General features: G+C 38.7%; 1 long non-coding RNA gene across 1 annotated transcript; it reads left to right on the top strand.

Annotated features, from left to right (window-relative positions):
- The first annotated feature begins 274 nt into the window (after nt 1-274).
- LOC143599662 (uncharacterized) lies at nt 275-1960 on the top strand. Its single transcript, XR_013147331.1, has 4 exons — nt 275-474; nt 552-841; nt 1476-1613; nt 1735-1960. It is a non-coding gene; the product is annotated as an uncharacterized LOC143599662 (long non-coding RNA).
- Nucleotides 1961-12610: the final 10650 nt, after the last annotated feature.

Below are 12610 nucleotides of genomic sequence, written 5' to 3'. Positions count from 1 at the left end.
AGTGAACGTGTGTGTATCTAAAATCAATTTTTTTAATTTCAATTTTCTCACCACATTAATATTTATAGAATGTGATTTAATTTTGTTTGTAATTTAGGTGACATGGATCAGCTGGAGTTTCTTGCATTCAAATGCCACCAGTCATAAGTGGGAACTATGAGGTAAATAATAATATTGTTTTTGGATATATTCAACTATATACAATCAATATGTCACTACTATTTTCGACTCGTGAATTATGTTGTGATTTAGTTTTCTATTTGATTTAGTTTTCTATTAAATTTGAAACTGAAACCCTAGGTTTTCATTTTCTGTTTAGAATTGTATGCTTCACTCTCTTATCTCTTTTTTTATTTACATTTATTATTCAGGTATGGCTGGTGAGGAAGGAAATTATCCGATGATGGGGCTAAATTTTGAGTTAGGGTATTTCATTATTGTGCCGGACCTAACGGTGGCGTTCAGATGGCGCCGGTAGGTGGTGGTGTTTGTCCTGCTGCCCACTTTGGTGCGCATCATATTCGGGGGGGGGGGGGTTCCGTTTTTGTCAGAACTGATCAATCCACCCCCACCGCAAGGTGATGGTCCAATGCCGGTCCCAAGAATTATGCAGTCATCAATTCGTTTCCAGCAAGCATTGGATTTTCTTTTGGAAGCTAATTTGGATGACATTGTTGGACAACAAAATATCAGAGCCATACCAACTCTTCAACGGGCAATTGTGGAGATATTGACGCGGGCTCCTGAATTCTTTCAGCTAACCCCCAGCTAAGCCTCCGAATGATGTGCTACCCACTTGGCCATAATGACTTGTCTGAGTACGCCCAATTTCACCCACGAGGTAAGTTCACTAAAACAAAATAGAGCATAATTTTTAGTACAATCTGTTTTAACTTGATTTCATTATTATTACTAAAAATAAATTATCATAAACAATATATATTTACTATATGTAAAGTTATAAGTGAAAATTTTGGAAAATCTCCAAAATATAGCCCATTTGAGGTGACCCACTTATTTTGTATATAAGTATATTCCCAAAATAGCCTTACAAAACTCATCGGCGACGACAATTTTTGAACCAACCCGGTTGACGTTGACGATTTTTGTTTGAGCCAATCAAAACCAACCACATGTTGCAAATTCGTCGATGTCGCAAACTTTTGATCGCAATCTGTCGGCTTCGACAAATTTTGAACCTAGCCCGTCATGGGTGACCAAGTTCTGAAATTTGTTTTTTTTAATATTTAATTATTATAGTCAGTTTAACACATATTTAGTTTTACATATTGCCTTTATATACAGATATTTCCCTGTGTCCTTTGTTATAAACGTTTGTTAACATCTTTGTTTACTTTCATAATTGATGGGATTTTCATTGTGTGTTTCAGTTGGTTGCATTTACTGTTGGACGAGATCATTAGGTAGTCTAATAATTACTTTAAATCGTGATTTTTGTGTATCCTCTGTTCTAGGTTTTTCATAATCGCTCTCAACTGGTTGCTGCATTGTAATTGTTTGCTGGATGTTGTGCATTATGCTGCTAACAAAAGGTGATATGGTTGTTGCATTGTAATTGGATGATGGATGTTGTGCACTACACAGCTAAAAAGGTGATATTTTTGCGCTTGTTTATTGTATTTAGCTATTTATTGTTATATGTTATGAATAAACATGGAAGTCTTAACTACTTTGCTCGCTAGCAACACTTATCTTTCCATTTCCTCATACAAGGAGTGACACATTGAGAAAGAAGGTTGCTAAACATCCTGCACAACTTCAACTGCTTGGTTTGAGATGGTGACACTGTGGCTGGAATGGGTTTGTAAGGTATGTATATGCTCTAGCAAGATTCATTTAAAGTTGATTACTAAAGGGTCATATTGCACGTTAGGTTACATTTTATGTACAACTTACAATTTGTATTTTATTGACAACGAATCGTAATACAACTTGGTTTTTGTTGGTAATACATCTAATGCATTTAGCATGTTCCGTCGCAACGCGTGGGCACATATACTAGTATATATATATATATATATATATATATATATCTTGGTCTATTACCGAAAATCAAAATTTATAAATTTAACTAATACGTTTAAAATACAATTTTCACAATTATCACAGAATGACACACACACACAATTAATATAGGCAAATCTATTTAATATATATTGATGATTTATTATTAAAAATATACTTATAACACACACCCACCTATATATATATATATATATATATATATATATTTATGTATGCATTTGTAACGGAAGCTTTTAACAAGATTTGACAAAAACACATACTCCAAGATGTTGGTTTAGCAAAATAAAGTTTATTGGATAATTAGTATTAATTTATCATTTATTAAAATTAATTAGGATAATTAACAAAACTAATAAAGAAAATAAAGTAAAAATCCTAAAAAAACCGCAGGTGGTGGGGTTCGACCCGCGACCACAAGCTCTTAATACCAACACCAAACCATCTGCGCTATCAAATTAATTGAGTATTAACTGAAAATAAATTGTTATAGCTTAAACCCAGATTTCCCCCAAATTCCCAAGAACCCTAGAAATCCTAATCGTTCAATTCGTTAAGTACTTGCTTAATAATTGTTAGGGTTAATATTTATTGGATCGAAACGAGTTATATGCACTCAACAATGACCAGATTCGATCGTGTATTGATGGTGAACGGCCAATACATAGCCGCCGCTGTTCTTGAGCTCGTTGGAGGGCTGGACGGAGGCTATGGGTGTAATTAATTAAGGTTTCACGGTCAATGGATCTGGATGATGGTGTACGACGTTTTAATTGAATTAATTTACTCAATTACATGTATAACGATAAACAGATTGAATCGGCTAATAAAACGAGAATTACGGATGCGACAGGTCAAGTTAACATAATTATGAACGTCGGTGTGAGTCGAAATACGCGTCTAAACGATTTGTTATAATCAATTCCATCTATAGAGCGAAGATTATGGTGCAAGATATCAAGCGGGTTGCGGATTGCGAGTTTGGATACGTGTTAACGGGTTATGGATCTTGGGTACTGGTTTGGTGGATTAAAATATGCAAAATTTCACTTTAGTCAATGGACAATGAAGATGGAAACACATTTAGGTAATAGTTTAGTTTAGGGTAGTTTTTGCTATATTTTTGAAATAGATATATATTTTAAATATGTAAATAAAAATAATATTATAATAATTAGTTTTCTCGATAAGCGTGATAATTTTATTGATAAAATTTCCCGAACGTATAAACAGGTCGGGTAACGATTATTAAAATTATGATATAAAAATCCGAGTTGTTATAACAATGCACCAACACACTTCCCCTTGGTAGTAGCTTCATTTCTCTTATAACTTCGTCTTGCACTGTAATTCAAAAATCATTTCCACAAACTTCAGGCATGCACACATTGTCTCACACAAACCGAGACCTCCCTTTGATATTTTCTCCCTTCGTCTTTTCATGCTGGTATATAAAAGATCTTCTTTTCATTAAGTACCTGCAAATCAGCTTGAGATAAGTTAACCAGATGCATAGGGTCATACACCCTCAAGATTTCTTGTTCATCTTGATCTTCCATCACGGCTTCAGCGGTCTCACAATCAACATACCACAATTTCAGATCTTTCAGCACATTCTGTGGCATGACCTTCATCGGAATTTCTTTCAAACATTGAATGGGCTTGTACTTCATAACCATCCATGGTTTACCATCCGCTCGCATTCCCCTTTCAGTATCCTCAATAAAGTTTCCCTTATGAGGTTTTAGCAAATCGAACCTCTTCTCCTTGACCACCTCATTCCACACAATCTTTCCAATTCAGCCAGCATACAAATCACCACTTCTATTAATCAGCTTCAAACGTGCCATGTCTTTTACTTCACACTTAGGCAATGTGTTGAACGATCTCAGCTTCTTTTCGAAATATTGAACCCCATCAAATCTTTTAACCATGAACACTCTGAGTTGGTCATCACAGAGCCAACAGATGATTCCCTTCTTCGATTCATTGTACCCTTTAATATTGTAACTCCTTTTAAACATAGGAGGTACCTCAGGTTTCTTTGTTCTTACAAATCAGTGAACACACTCCTCCTTCCACCTAGGCTGTTTTTCCCAATCTGTCTCACCAATTACACTTTCACCTTGGTTTAACGGTTCTTGACACAAATCAAGAATATCATGTTCAATACCATCTTCCGGTATCTCCCATTCCTCCAGACCACTATCAATTTCAATTTGTTAACGAAGTTTTTCAATCTCACCATATAACAACACATCTTCAGTAACCTCAAACTCTTCATCACCAACTACAAATACACCACCTGAACCACCAGTTGGAGCAGTAGACTCCCCCTGAGATGTGGAAGTACCAAGGGATTGTGAAGTTCTTGGTAGCTTACCACCTGCATCTTTCGATACCAGCTGCATCTTTTGATGCATTGGTATCATTGTCTTTGTCCTCCCATATTTTTATCCTCAACTTGTCTCCCCTTCCCTATGCATCGAAAGATGCAGGTGGTGAGCTTCCAAGAACTTCACAATCCCTTGGTACTTCCACATCTTAGGGGGAGTCTACTGCTCCAACTGGTGGTGCAGGTGGTGATTCTGTAGCTGTTGATGAAGAGTTTGAGGTTACTGAAGATGTGTTGTCATACGGTGAGATTGAAATACTTAGTGAACAAATTGAAATTGATAGTGGTATGAAGGAAGGGGAGATACTGAAGGATGGTATTGAACATGATATTCCTGATTTGAGTCAAGAACCGTTGAACCAAGGTGAAAATGCAAGTGGTGAGACAGATTGGGAAGAACAGCCTAGGTGAAAGGAGGAGTGTGTTCACTGATTTGTAAGAACAAAGAAACCTGAGGTACTACCTACTTTTAAAAGGAGTTACAATATTAAAGGTACAATGAATCGAAGAAGGGAATCATCTGTTGGCTCTATGATGATCAACTCAGAGTGTTCGTGGTTAAAAGTTTTGATGGGGTTCAATATTTTGAAAAGAAGCTGAGATCGTTCAACACATTGCCTGGGTGTGAAGTAAAAGACTTGGGAAGTTTGAAGCTGATTAACATAAGTGGTGATTTGTATGCTGGATGGATTGGAAAGATTGTGTGGAATGAGGTGGTCAAGGAGAAGAGGTTCGAGTTGCTAAAACCTCAGAAAGGAAAATTTATCGAGGATACTAAAGGGGAATGCGAGCGGATGGTAAACCGTAAATGGTTATGAAGTACAAACCCATTCAATGTTTGAAAGAGATTTCGATGAAGGTCATACCACAGAATTTGCTGAAAGATCTGAAATGGTGGTATGTTGATTGTGAGACCGCTGAAGCCGTGATGGATGATCAAGATGAACAAGAAATCTTGAGGGTGTATGACCCTATGCATCTGGTTAACTTATCTTAAGCTGACTTGCAGGTACTTAATGAAAAGAAGATATTTTATATATACCAGCATGAAAAGACGAAGGGAGAAAATATCAAAGGGAGGTCTCGGTTTGTGTGAGACAAGGTGTGCATGCCTGAATTTTGAGGAAATGATTTTTGAAGTAAAGTGCAAGACGAAGCTATAAGATAAATGAAGCTACTGCCAAGGGGGAGTCTGTTGGTTCATTGTGTCAGTAGTTCATTGGTCTTTAGTTTCTGTAATAAGATTATTGTTCGTTATGTTTGTTTTTGTATATGAGAACTTGCTGAATGGTTATTAATAGGCGATGTTAGCCAATGGCGAAGTTAGGGAAACTTCGCCTAGGGATGTTAGGCGAAGTTGTCATTCTTATATAACCTAACTTGGCCGTAGGGTTTTCGTGTGGGTTTTGATTCTGAACGTTTGGTTTATACGTGTTATGAGCATTGAGTTGCTAATAACTTTTAAGCATTTTGGTTAAAAAAAGGGATTGTGAAGTTCTTGGCAGCTACCACCTACATCTTTCGATGCATTGGGATCATCATCTTTGTCCTCCTGTCTTTTTGTCCTCAACTTGTCTCCCCTACAACTGCTCCCCACCCTAAGATGCTAAGAACTTCTTTAAAGCATCAAAAAGTTACCGTGTTCAACCAGGAGAGACGACTGAAGTTGATTCTTAGCCACCAGATGGTGAATTGCCTGAGTATGAATGACATTGATCTTCGATTTCTCAACAACCTCACGTTCCAGAGCCACGATCCGCTCGAAATCCGACAGTGTAGAATCAAAAGTTAATGTCATACGTGAAGTATCCTGAGCATAGGGTGGAGGAATGCCCAAACTGACTGGAATCTCTAATGAAAGTGGAATAGAAACTGGAGGTGGAATAGTAACTGAAGACCCATCAGTAGCAACTAGAGTAGACTCCAAAAACAAAGCAAAAACCTCAGTTGGAGTAATCGACCTAGGAGGTAAAGACACAATGTCCGGTGCTGACAGAGCCACCAAGGAAGACATTGTTTCTGGTGCCGACATGACCACTGTAGAAGACACAATTTTTGGTGCTGACAAAGCCATCGTAGACACACTCGAAGTCACTGGTAGAGAGGCAGAAGTAACCGGTACAGAGGTAGAAGAGCCAGATAATAGTGAAGTAGCAAACTGAACCACTTTTGAACTCTCACCAACTCGGGCCATCTTGGATCTACAAACCAAACCATAAATTTCCTCTTCGTAAACGGATTCACTATCATAATCAGAATTCTTCTTACGCTTTCTATGTATCTTTTATTGATTAGCTAAATACCCTCGAGCCTCATCAACCTCATCTGAGGAGGAATCATATAAAGTGTCCTCAGAAAAATCAACCAAGGAAAGTGATGGACCAACCGAAGCAGCAACCGAGGAAACCCGAACCCCAGTAACATCAACCGAGGAAACCTGAACCTCAGAAACATCAACCGAAGACATATCAAATAACTCATGTCCTCCAAAAGCAATATCAAGGTTTATATCTTCGGCAACATATAGAACTGGAGCACTAACTAGAACATCCTGAGTCATAGGAGGTGGTTGTGGAATATTAGCTGGAGCCGGGAAAACATCAAGAAACCCATCATTGGGTGGAGAAACATAAGCAGGATTCAAAAGAAAGCCAAATAAAGGTATGTGTCTCGGTCGACGCTCCGCATTGCTTCGTGAGTTCGAAGTACGACATTGAGCAAGAATTCTCTTGTTAACACTATCCACAAATGAAATAGGATGACGTTGTGGGAGATTAGGAGCCACATGGTTAAGAATCATCTGAAGAAATCTGGGAAACATCAAGAACCTTTCCCTAGCCACCGCCCTTCGTTGACGATCAATTTCATAAAACACCATTTGACCAAAAGTGAAGGGTTTATTGTACTACAATGCAGCCATTGCCGATTGCAGAGATGCACCCATACCGTCAGTACCAGCCTTGCAACCAGACATGCATACAATCAACACATGCATAAGGAATATCCATTGATCTAGTAAGAACCCTTTGCGACGTTGGGTATCTTCTAGAGGTCCTGAATAACCCATGCGAAGAAAAGCACCATGACGAAGAGTAGCCGGATACTCAGTAGGACCCTAATCATCTTCAACAGACCCGAATTGCAAAGCTGCTAACACTTGGTCAGCTGAGAATTGAACAACATGCTTATTAACCGTAGCACGCATAACAGGAGGCTCCACACGACAATCATACTCCACCGTATTCCAAATGTCCTCTATATTTGGCAAAGAGATAGGTAGTGTGGTGGAGATAAAATGAAAGATCCGTGAACGTAAGAGAGACTGAATAATCAACGAGTAATCTTCAGCTCCACGAGTATCTGAGACTAAGGTGACGTACATGTTGTGAGAAGAGAAAAATCTCCTCTTATCACCGTCATCACCATTACCACCTGTGCCACCAACACCCGCAACATCTGCCATAACTGCATTGAAAACGAAATAAGTTAGATATAAGTTTATGCAGCTGGTTAACTTCGCCCAGTAGGTTAATAGGCAAATTTGAGGTGCAAGCGAGGTTGCCCATAAGATCGCCTAAGAGGAAAAGTTAAGAGATAGGTGAAGTTGAGCATTTAAACACAAATTCGCAGACAAGGGCTGCCCATATCAATTATCGTTTTCTCATGTAAAATCAACAATTAAAAGATCATCAAAGGACCGATGTAGGCCGATTAAGTTACGAATATACTTGTTTTAGCAAAAACACTAACACAGACAGAGTATAGAAGCCAAGAATGTTCAAACCTAAATATCATCAAAATTATATGAACCAGGAAGAATTGACATAAAAAAGTGATATATTAAGGATCAACAGGAGATTTGTAACCTGAATAAGTGATCAAAAATCGATTTGGTTAAGGAAGATTCTTAGGTTAATGTGACAATCGTCAATTTCAGGTTAACTCCGTTAACTCCGTTAACTCAACTCCGTCAATTCAAACTTAAAGATCACTGAATCGATAACGCACACCTCATTACATTTAAACTAGGGTTTAAATGACGCTTGACAATTACTACATGTGTAGTCTTTCGGGAATTGCACCGAAACGCAAACAAGTTGACGCAAACGATTAGTGAATAAACGAAAAACGTCAAAACAATAATTATGTGATAATTATGTGTTAGACTTATGTGTTACTTGTTTATATTATGTGTGATGCTAAACAAGAAACAAGAACTAGTTATTTAAGCTAGAAAAGTAACAATTGGAAGTTGAGGGACTAGAGTGTAACATGTTATTATAAATAATAACATAAACCAAAAACCCTAATCCTCTATTTCTCTCCCTCATAATCGACGGCCAGCCCCCCCCCCCCCCCCTGTCTCCTTGCGATCGGCCCTCATACACACACATACAATCAAGATTTTTCAAGTTTAATCGAAGATTAAGGTGCTAGGAAGGTATAAACAACTATCCTATGTATTTTACATGCTTAATTTTGAGTTTGAATGGGTTAATTATAAACCCTAAAATCTGGAAATTTCATATATTGTGTTCATATGATCTTTGTTTGATTTGATGATGTATTGAAGATGATTTGATAACTAGAATTGATATTGTTACATGTTAATTGTTGTGTCTTGATTTTGAGATCAAATAAAACCCTAACCATATATGTATGGTGTAATTGATATGCATGGATAATGATTATGGTGTCTAGAGTGTTATATGAACGGATTAAAGTCTATAGATGGTTAAATTGTTGAGTTTTGTTGCAAACAGTTTCTGGACAGGTTGTGTTGTTGATGTTCAACTGACTGTAACGGGGTATAATGTGAAAATTGATTGAGATAATTGATACTACAGTAAACTAGGTTGAGTCTAGTTTCTAAAGAATGTAAATTTGAAATTTTTGGACGTGTAAAAGTTAACCTTTATGATTTTACAAAAACGTTATGCAAAGCTGAGTTGTTAGACCTGCTGTTAGGTTGTTTTGTAAATGTTATATCTCATGAACTACGAGACCAATTGGGTTGGTTCCACTTCTGAAAGTTGACTTGTTGAGTTAGGAACCTAACCCAAGTGGTTTTGAATTTTTTGGATTTTTCGTTTAACGGGAATTTCAAATAACATTCTGTTGCGCATAAATTTGACTGCTATGAGTTTGTTGTGATAAATTGATCTTTGTGAGAAATATGTATGGAATAAAAATACAACAAAATATGTTCTAGAAACCTAACACATACATGCTTTTGTGATGATTTTTGGTAAATTTATTGTGATGCTATGATCGGTGGGATAGACTAGTTTTTCAAGTAAAATTCTGTCGTTAAGAAACTAGTTGCTGAATTTTGTGAAAGTTGCATGAAACATGGTGATTGCTAATTTATTATCATGTTTTGACCAAATTGCCCTTGCGGGGGATAATTGCTAACTAATTGTCGTATTTTGACCAAAATACCCTTGCGGGGAATAATTGCTAATTGATTGTCATGATTTGACCAAATTGCCCTTGCGGGTAATAATTGCTAGTTAATTGTTATGTGTTGACCAAATTGCCCTTATGGGAAGTAATTGCTAGTGATATACATTATGAATACACGACACGTAAATAATTGCTCACACATGTAACGTATCACAAATACACTTGTTAAAGTCACACACGATTCACAAACGAAACACGAAACATGTTGTGTGCATAGGAATTATGTGCCGGGTCTAGAGACTCGATATTAGTTCCGATACTTAGAAAACCTCCTTATTGTTTTAGAACGCTAGAGAGAGTTTTCTGTGAAGCGCATCACTTGGTGATTTATTTTGGGAATTCTTCGCAAACAGTGAGTTTACTTACCCCTTTAAACTGTTTTCAAACGCTTTTCACTTGGGGAGATAACATACTCCGAAAACGCATTTAAGATTTTGTTAATATAGATTATATATCACTTGTAAAGACTAAGTGGCAAACGCAATAACTAAAGTCCTTCATTCACATCGAACCGTTTAATATTGGATAATAGCGAGTCATTGTTGAGTAGTACTACTGGGTTTGACAAACCCCACCCAACGCTAAACTCGACTGGAGGTCGAGTGGGTGTTATCCTGGCTAAACACATACCATGGTCGGGATAGACCTGGTGGCAAGGCAAATGATAAACATTCAGCTTCGGTGTCGAACACTTAGTAATACTTGTTTTATAGGCTAGCTACCTATAGATATATAATTGACATAACACTATCTGGTAACGCAAAACGCTGAACGCAAAACGCTGAACGCAAACACTAAACGCTCTATTTTATATAAACTTGTGAACTCACCAACCCCGTGTTGACACTTTTAGTATGTTATTCTCAGGTAGCCGAGGCGGGCGCGCGGTATAGGATCATGCATGGTTTTTGAACATTCTGATATGCAAACATGTTTTTAACTATTATTACTTGGGTTTTTAAGTCGTCCTGCGTGACGCAACTTTTGTCTTTTGGTTTTTACGCTTCCGCACTTATTTTCATTTAAACGTTTTTATGGTTTGATTATAATTAATGATTCCGATCCTGTTAGTTCACACCCTCTGACGGTAAAACTCCGTTAGTGGATTTTGAGGGTGTGACAGATTGGTATCAAAGCCATTGGTTATAGCGAACTAGAAGCTGCATGCATACTAGACTATCGCGACGACCCATTAGTTATAATGATACGCACTGCATATGTTTGTGTAGTCTTTGTTATCTTATCTCCTTACTTCTTTCACTCATACGCGCGCGCATACACGGCTTACCTGTAAGGATGCCGACGCCATCGTCATCATCATCCGACCCGATGTCTCACGCCCCTGGAAAGGAACCGCATCTTCCTAACTCATCGCCACCCCATGTAGTCCCGGAACTCGAAGCTCCTGCACCGAAGAGGTATCGCTTATCTGGAGGCATGTACGAAAACGAAGTTAGCTGGGATTGGTACCCTAATATGATTAGGCGTATGGTTTATCGCGAACAAGTTCCCTTCGCTACCTCACCCGAACCATCCTGCTTACCCCAACACCCTACCACCCATAACCGAACCTGTGGAGCGAGTTCTCGCAACTGTTGTTTCTTGCTTGGAGTGTGACGTGGGTTACATGCGCTATACGAGAGCGAACGTTTCCGGATTGTTAAAAGATGGAACCGAAACTAAAGAGGAAATTTCCCGCATGACAGCGGCCATGAAGGAGATGCAAGAGGCTAGCGACCAACAGATGAAAATTATGAGAAGGATGCAAGCCGAGATGATAGACTTGCAAGAGCAACTCCAAGTAGCAAGGACCCGAACAGAAATAGCACTAGCAACGTTTTCTTATCATCCAGCCGCTTTATGATCCATACCAACCGGCGGCCACCATCATCCACCCGGTCAAGCAGTCATTGTTTCAAGATATAGGAGATATCTAGGGTTATGTTCTCTACAATACTAGGTGGATGCTACTGTTTTACATGGTGTACGACTACAAAGGCTAGTGAAGATGCTACCGATGGACTAGACTACTTTCATAAAATCTTATACACATGCAAGGTTGCAAAGATCGGTAAGCGAACCCTAGGCGACCGACAGAGGAGTTGAGTGTACTTGGAGCAGTCGGAAAGTACTCGGACAAGGAAATGGTAGGAAGAAACGCTGGACACGGACGTGGTGACATCAACTTGACCGCAGCAGAACTCCAAACTCTGCTGAACGACCATGCGGCGGCCGCTCTAGCCGCACATGTTCAGAACCAAGCTGGAGGTCCAATTGGAACGTGTACCTTCAAGAATTACCTTGACTGCAAGCCCAGTACGTTTAAGGGCACTGAGGGAGCTATAGGCTTCCTGCGTTGGGCTGAGAAGGCCGAATCGGCGTTTGAAATGTGTAATTGCCCCCTGCCAGTAGGGTCAAATTTGCTGCTGGAACACTTGAAGATTCTTCCCTCACTTGGTGGAATTCAAACGTGCAGATCATTGGATTAGAACTGGCTAACGCTATGAACTGGGAGAAGTTCAAGAACATGATGCGAGAAGAGTACTGTCCTAGGGAGGAGATTACAAAGTTGGAATCCGAGTTTTGGTCATTGAAGATGGTGGGTTTAGAAATCGAAGCCTACACTACCCGTTCTCACGAGTTAGCTGTGATGTGTCCACGGATGGTAGACCCGCCGAGTAAGAGGATTGAAATGTATATTGATGG

The sequence above is a fragment of the Bidens hawaiensis genome, unplaced genomic scaffold, assembly GCF_021521415.1.
Source record: "Bidens hawaiensis isolate Kalapana, Puna unplaced genomic scaffold, B.hawaiensis_p1.1 tig00052494_1, whole genome shotgun sequence".
NCBI lineage: Eukaryota > Viridiplantae > Streptophyta > Magnoliopsida > Asterales > Asteraceae > Bidens > Bidens hawaiensis.
This window is presented reverse-complemented; position numbering and strand designations above follow the sequence as displayed.